This window comes from Phytophthora infestans, genomic scaffold (assembly GCF_000142945.1).
Source record: "Phytophthora infestans T30-4 supercont1.71 genomic scaffold, whole genome shotgun sequence".
NCBI classification, from domain to species: Eukaryota; Oomycota; class Peronosporomycetes; order Peronosporales; family Peronosporaceae; genus Phytophthora; species Phytophthora infestans.
Window position 1 is genome coordinate 567,621 of NW_003303688.1, and position 8,330 is coordinate 575,950.

Genomic DNA, 8,330 nt, shown 5'->3' on the forward strand with positions numbered 1-8,330 from the left:
ACGTCGTCGCTTCGACTTCTTCTTCGACTTCCTCGAGCTTACGCTCGAGTCTGACGCACTGCTACTCGACGATGCATCACCCTCCTCTAGGCGCGGGAGACCGTACTCGACTGGGCCGGGAACACGCGGGAGCCCCTGCTCTACCGCGGCATCGTTTGACGGGAGCCCAATGTGCTCGACCGCCGAATCGTTCGGCGGGAACCTCTGCTCTACCGCCGTCTCGTTGTGTGGGAGCCCCTGCTCGACCACTGTCTCGTGTTGTGGGAGCCCCTGCTCGACCATCATCTCGTGTTGTGGGAGCCCCTGCTCGACCACCGTCTTGTGCTGTGGGAGCCGCTGCTCAACCACCTCATCATCTACCTCGCGAAACCGCGAGGGCTCTTAGTCCAACAACGTAGCACAAGCCATGCAGAGAGGGCCATCGCTCGCTCTGTGCACTGCTTGTGTCGTTGCTGTTTTGTCTACGACTGTGACGTGGGGCCAGTCTCTTGGCGCCACCAAGAGGTGTGTGAAGACCTCGCTCACGTCGAATCCACGTCGACGCTTGACTGATTGGGCCAGCCAGTCAATCTCTGGCTGATATCGCGCAAGCCAAGGGATGCCCAGGATGCAGTCAAACGCGTAGTTCATCTCGATCACCAAGAAGTCGTCCTTGCTACGGAAGCCGTCGAACGTGTACGACAAAGACACGTCACGCCGCGCAACGCGGCGAGCCTTACCATCTGCGAGTTTGACTTGGATCTCGCCCGGACCATTCCGGACGCGGACGTTCTTGGGTAGTACCAACAAACACGATGCGCGAAAGAAGTTGTTGGTCGCTCCTGAGTCAAGGAGCGCGCGCAGTGGTCGCCGGGCACCGGTGACGTGGAGGCTGACAATGATCAGTCTCGAGTCGCCCGGCGTAGTGGTGGCATTGGTGTGTGCTTGGAGCACGGGAGGGCTCGAAGGTTGGGCTGCCACCGGAGGGCCCGGTCCTTCGTTAAAGCCAGTAGGGCGCCCCGCACCTACTGGTCCTGGTCGTTTTTTGAATGAGCGACCGAGGAGTGTTCCGCGTCGACGTGAGAGACGACGGGAGCTGGCGCGCGGCACTCCGCCGCGCGATGACCCTTCTTCCCACAGCGGGAAGCAAATGAGGGGGCGATTGCTTCGCCCAGCGCTGCCGCGGTAGGGACCCGCGACGTCGATTGCTCGACGCGTTGATGGCGTCGATCTCCATGGGCTCGGGGGTAGACTCTCGGGCTTCCGCAGGGTATGGCTGCGGCGTACGATGCAGCGACCATGTAATCTCTCGCGAATCGCGAGTGCAACGCCTCCTCGAGAGAGGAGGGCTCAGCTCTAGTGAGGCAGTAGCGGGTCATACCCTCGCGCATGCCGAACACAAATACGTGGACTTGCGAGGCCGTGTCGATTGGCTTGGTCACGATGCATGACGCCAGGTGTCGCGTCTTCTGGACGTAATCACGCATGGACATCTGCCCTTGCCGCAGAGCGAAGAACTCTGCGCGAACGCGAGACTCATCTTGCGGGGGCTCGAACGCGAGGCGCAAGTCGCTCTGGAGAGTTTCCAGAGTCGGGAAAGCCTCGGGGTCGACAACCAGCTTCCCGAGGGCCCATTCTTTGGCCTTCCCGGTTAACCGGGAGAGGAGGAAGTTCATCTTGGCCGATGACGCCTCGATGCGTCGCGAGGCGATAGCGATGTCGATCTCGCGGAACTACCGATTTAGCGGAAGCCGGTTTTCACCGGCGCCAGAATACGTAGACGTCTCCATCTTGACGACGTCATTCTGGGATGGACGCGAGGGAGTTGACACCCGCCGATTCGCATCGGCGAGCTCGCGTTCCATGAACTCTTGTGCTGCAAGACGTTGCTGGTCGGGCGTCGCTGAGCTCAGCAGCGATGCGACGACAGCGTCTCCGGACACCGCCACGAGGCGGTGAAGCGCTTCCCACTCCACGCGAGTGAGATGGGGGAATGCAGCATGCTCCAGGGTCGCCCCGGAGATCTGGACTTGGCTCATCGTAGACTTGGTCGTTGGAAGGACTACTAAGTGCTACCAGGTGTAACGGGGTAAGAGATACCGTTACTAGCTTACACTGTAATGCGGAGGAAGCTCGCAATAATAAAACCAAGTCTTAGGTTTGTTTCAAATTCAACTCTGATTTATTTAGGACCAGGGCGGCTACCCCTGGCCTCGTGTGAACCACTCAAACACATGTCTATATCTGATTGGTCAATAAGTGAGTCTGGCTCCTCACTATCAACCAATCAGATGATGACACCTTGGCACACGCTACCCGTGTGCCACTTTACCTATTTATGTAATAACTAAAGAAATATCTACCTACTTATGTAATTGGAGTTGGGCCCATTACAGGAGGCGGCAAGTACGACGCAAAGGAAAACAAGGCAAGGGAACACACCCGCAAGGAAACCCTACGGCCAGATCCCAGATCTAGGCCCTGGATCCACAAAGCTCGAATATTCGCTTAGGATTCGAAAACAACTACGGACGCAGTGTGAAGATCTTACCACTACTGCCCCACCCGTCCCCACGTCTCGCCAAGACACTTAAGCTTCACCACTTGAGCTCTTCGGAAGTTACCGAGAGACCAAGATTCCGCCCTACCGACGGGTACACAAGGTGAGGAAAGTTCAGCAGATCACGGATCATCGGGGGGCTCCCTCCGTTAGTCGGTGTCTGGGCGCTGTTGGTAAGTTGGATCCAGCAATCTCGCAGGTTTTGCTAATCCCGCTACACCACAATATTTCCGCCGGAGCAAAGCGAAGGCGGGTGCCGTTTCCCCTTAGACTAAAAGCTGCCATCTCCGCCGCGTGGCGGCGGAGACCGGCCAGTCAAAGCTCCCTAGTATAGTGTTGTCTGCGTCTGTCCGTCCGTCCGTCCGAGGGAAGGGTTAATAACATGTTACGCAAATAAGTGCGTTTTACTGGCTGGTGAGCGCAGCGATGGTGATCCCGATTAGCTAAAATCGACATTAAGTGGTGTACACAATTTACGTGGTCTACATATCGTACTTAAATGTACCGTTCAAATTTTATTTTTCCACGGTTTTCAACCGCGGAGCGGCACCCCACGCGAAGGCGCCGCTTGTGTGCGGGTTATTTTGCACTGGAATGATTCGCCAATTTGCAGACACGGACTATATGTTCTTAATAGCTGTTATTTAAAGGTGTTGGACTTGGTGACGCATATTGAGGCTGAAATAGTCACTGTAACACTTCTGCTATAAATATAGTACTTATTGAAGTAATTGTGAATGTATTGTGCATTTCAATGCCTTTGTCCTTTTTAACTTAGCCTGATGCTCGATTTAAAATAGTAGAGGTCGTTTTATTAAATCGAGGTCTGTAAAAAGTACAAATCGATACAGCTAAACTGGCTGATCAATCAAGCTATGGTCAAATCGACCGCTCGGAATCAATCAACCGTCAAATCCACATCGATATCCTGTAAATCGACCCTTTTTGCCGTTTGAAACGGTAATTCGATCACAGATAAAACAAATCGATGCCTGACTCTTCCCATCTCATTTTTCCGCATGATTTTATGATCCGACCATGCTCGATCTAGGTTTTAAAACGGATGGACATTCCATCTGCAAAGCACAATAAATGTTGAGCTAATATTTTTTCTTCGTAAGCTTTGTCAATAATACTACTATTTTAATATTTTCAATTGCTTTAGAGAAGTAGCATAATCCACTTATTAGTAATACTAGCTTTTTAGAAATTTTTTAGGAAACTTTTTATTAATATATGTCAACTACAATGAACAGCGAATGTACGATTTGACACTTTAGCCCCCCCTCCTTAAACACACACACAAGCACACACCACCGCCGCAGCAAAAAATGAGCGTCTTTCGTCAGCCGTAGTTGAGTGTGTACTTGCGCGCGTAGTTTGCGAACCTAAGCGATGATCGCACTTTCCAACACAATACGTAGCGCACATCAAATGCACTTAAACTAGCTTTTGTGATTGAATTAGCGCGGGACACTGAAGGCCAGAAATCCAGGTAAGAGCACGTAACACGGAGGGACACGAAGTTAGACTGTGTAAACGATGGAATGGAAACGGAAGCTGGAAAAGGCACGGTCCACGAAAAAGGAATGAGCTGAAGAGGGCCACAATTTAATATGAAAAACATGAAACACGGAAGAGCACGCAGTCATGGAAAAGACAGAAGGACATGAATGTGGCGGGAGCGTACGGGCCACGGAGGGAATTAAAATATTGACGCCCCACCATGCTGGAAAGCACGGTCCACGGAAGAGTACGCACGTTCGAAGCCACGGTAGAGCACGTACCGGTAAGAGTGCACGAAAGCAAATTTCATATAACACTACGGCAGAACATGGAGCACAGTCAACGGACCAAACATGAACCCGCGAAAGACCAAAAACGAGAGATCACCGGGAATTGGAACACGATACCAGGGTAGGGTCGAATCTCACCGAGCCAGGAGTACGATCCTACGGTAGCTCACGATAGAATGGACGGCAGACCAACGGCGACACCACAAAATACACGATAGATTGGACGGTGGCCACACCACTAAACCATGATAGAGCATGCAGCCACTGGAGCCATAGACGAGAAATCACTGAGTCATGCAGCACGAGACCAGTGTAGAACCTGAGATCACATGACCACGGAGGACGATTGTACACTATAACACAATTGCACGGACGGCGGACCAGCCACGAAATCACGGGGGAAGGATTCGGAAGACCACAATAGCACATTGCGGAGCACGATACCATTGTAGAGCACGATAGCACGGGTAATAATCATACACAATAGTATAGATGGCAGAGCCGCAACACGATTGCACGATAGCGCGATAGATGGAGCCACACTAATAGAGCACGGTACACGGGCGGCGGATCAGCACAACTCCGAAAGAACACCCGTCGGCAAGGTATTGGCGATAGGACGCCATGGGCCATCAATGATTATGAACCACGAAACCTGTTAAACCCGCAAAACCCCTTAGGAACACAGAATAGCTTGCATATGAAATAAAAGGTGATTACGCATAACCACTAAGTGGTGTGAGCTACCCGTGAGTAGGGAACCACGAAGCGAGGAGGGAAACGGAAGGGCACGGGCCATCAAAGGACATGAAATCCAACCTGTAGTAAGGAGCAACGGTAGCATACGAAACCACGATACCGAGCGGGCCCATGTGAAACTACAAAATGGTAGGTGGTTCAAGTGCACGATATCACGCCATACTGGGGTGGATGAACGCACACGTAACCTGAAAGTACTAGATCCTAAGCAAAAGCACGCGATACTACGAAGCACTTAAAGCTGTGGTCACCTCATTTACAACAAACCATGCCACCCCGCCGCGTAGCGGCGGCGAATGGCTAGTAAAATCTCCCTAGTGGAGTGTGGTCTGCGCCCGTTCGTCAGTCCGTCCGTAACGGACTAGGGTTCTAAAATGTAACGCAAATGCGCGCGTTCTACTGGCTGCCGAGCGCAGCGAAGGTGGTGTCGATTTGCTAAGATTGCAAAATGTGGTGTACACATTATACGTAGTCTACACATCGTTCTTAAATCCGGCGTTCAAATTTCATTTTGCCCCATTATCAACCGCGAAGCACCACTCCACGCAAAGGGCGCTCGCTGCCTGTGTCTGCGTTAGTTAGCCTAAGTAGGCGGTGCTGATGAGCACACACGTAATATATGATCTCAGCAGCTGCTGAATCAATTGTGGCCCCTTGTGACCCATATTTCGTCTTAAAAAGTCATTTTAGTACTTGCTGCTAGAAATATGATGTTTTAAGATACGTAGTATTTTTTCAAAGAATTTTACGTACAAGGTTATTGGGCTTAGTACTATTCTAAATATCTTTTTATTTTTGCTTGCAAAATTTTGTAGTAGTAAAACACGTAATTATTAGAGAATCTGTACCGGTAGTGCAATGGGTTCGTAGTTTATAGCGTAGTGAATGACAATTTTGGAACATAAAAACGCAAGATTGGTGCACTACGTCTGCACTACCAAAAGACATCCCACTGGCTGTAGTGGAAGAGTGGAAGTGGCTGGATAGTACATGCAGTTAGCCTTGAAATTTCAACGCTGCTCTATCGACCAGTCATCACTAGCACACCGTTCGGCACGCTCTTCATTCGATAAATGACGCTTACGGGGCTGAGCTATGCCCCGCGTGAAGCGGGCGCTTTGCCGCAGTACAGAAAAGCAATGCTGTAGCCGAAACCCCTCCCTCTTGAGTGTTGGCTAACGCGTCTTCTTGTCGCCAGTACTGTACTCACATAGGCTGTTCTTATTAGACTGCTCTCTTCTTGCTGTAAAACGAAGAGCAGCCTCGTGAGCAACGTCGTTATCGCTCCAACCACTATGCTGTTCCGCCAGTACCTGAACTGACAGCTCACGTTAAATCAGCTCTTTATCTATTCAGGTACCAAGGGTACGTAGAACAGCAGGGAGTGAGGCACATAAAGTGACGTCAGGTCGAATCAAGTTTGACCAGTGGGTCTGAAGTGCGTTGGTGTTGCGTGAAGTTGCGCCTCCTTCAAGCTCCACGAAAGTAGTGTGAACGCGCTCCCAAAAGGTGGCCATCGACTGGTCTGTGCCAACAGTTTGGTCCTCTGTAACGTTCACCTGCGCCTGGCATAGATGAACTTCTTCTTCTCGCTCCCACCCTTTTGCTTTCGGCATGACTGGTGCTGTTGAGGCAGGTACAAGAGGGGGGGGTGTACTAGCTATTGTGGAGCTAGTGGAAAACGGGGTCGTTTTCACTACAGAATAGTGATAGTGCAGCGGGGCTGCCGTAGCTTTAGCGTCAGAGGAAGACGTCCGACTCAAAGAATCACTAATACTAAGTAACTTATCCAAAGGACACTTACAGCCCAAGACCAGGGCTCAAAGTTAATACCTTAACTTTTATGCTTCAAAACCAGAAGTGTTTAATTTACTATTATTGCGGCTAAGCCGCCTAGGGGTAAATATATCTGTTTAACTATCTAGCATAGTTAAACCTAATTAAATGCATAACGTGTAGCTTTCAGTCAACGTACTGAGAGACCTTGTTAGCTCTCCAGCTTATGTACGGAGAGTATGTTAGCTCTCCAACTTATGTACTGAGAGTTTGTTAGCTCTCCGGGTACTCCGTACCCCTGTGTGTTCCACACCATGTAACCCCGTTACACTCTGCCCCACTAAGATGAGAACATTCCGTTCTCGAAACTTTCCTCAGCGAGGTCACGTCTTGTTAAGACGGCGGAGGTTACTACACCTCACACCAGCGTTGTACAGCTCCACGAGCTCACAAACGCCTACGCTTCCATGAACTATTGTCCTTGAATGGACAAGCTTAAGGGCACCACCCTTTTAGCTCAGTGGTTGAGCGTTGGCTTTGGAAGCCACAGGTTGGTCGATCGATTCACCCGGGCGCAGCCCTCTCATATAATGAGTAGTCCGTACTCGGACAAACTTACAGGCATCGCCCTTGTAGCTCAATGGTAGAGCTCCGGCCTGGAAAGCCAAAGGCCAATGGCTCGATCTCCGCCCGGGACATCACTTTCGCTGTTACAGCGCATCCACATTCTGGATCATGCTCATCGAGCAAGTTGTGTCAAAAAAACTATGCGTCTATCGAGACGCTGGTGCCTGAACCTTGTTCAGCACAGCACGAAGCACCTGCTTACGCTAGGCCCTTCCTGGCCACGACCTTGAACGGTCCTAGGAACCGAGGTCTCAACTTCGTCTCGAGGACTGCAGACACTGCATGAGTAGGTAGGTTTTAGCGTTTAATAAAACTTGGTCACCGACCTCAAACCTCTCAACATTGCTTCTGTCCTTGGCACCTGCATGTTCCTTCTGCAAGTCTTGGCTTTCAGCCATAGCGTCGCGTACTTGACGCATTACGCTGAGTGGGGGTAACCCCTCCACCTCACCAAGTACTGGGTACGACACTGGCGTCTACGCCGCGCCACAAGGCGTTCCACGTGAAAGTGGAGCTCACCATGCTCATCGAGCAGAGCGGGAGGAGGCCTTGCCTCAGCTGGGCTCTCGCGGGGAGAGTCAGCACTTGCCGGAACGGCGTCTGCGTCCATACGACGCTGGCGTCCACGACGCGAACGTTCACGTTCACCGCCCATCGGTCGATCTCGAAAAGATGATCCACCTTGTGGATAGGTTAGAGCCACCACTGTTGACTCACAACCAGGTCTCGGACCTTGAGCGTCCAGTCGCTCGGCTGAACGTTCAGCTTGCCTTGCTCCTGCATCTCGAGCACTTCGCTCTGTGACCTGTGGCTCTGCCACATGCTGTTGATCA

General features: G+C 51.4%; 1 non-coding gene and 1 pseudogene across 2 annotated transcripts; both read left to right on the top strand.

Moving 5' to 3' along the window:
- The first annotated feature begins 7,376 nt into the window (after nucleotides 1-7,376).
- On the top strand, nucleotides 7,377-7,447 carry PITG_30020. The gene has a single exon. It is a non-coding gene; the product is annotated as a tRNA-Pro (tRNA).
- A 49-nt stretch (nucleotides 7,448-7,496) lies between these two features.
- On the top strand, nucleotides 7,497-7,568 carry PITG_30021 (annotated as a pseudogene). Its single transcript has one exon. The product of its transcript is annotated as a tRNA-OTHER (tRNA).
- The last annotated feature ends 762 nt before the right edge of the window (nucleotides 7,569-8,330 follow it).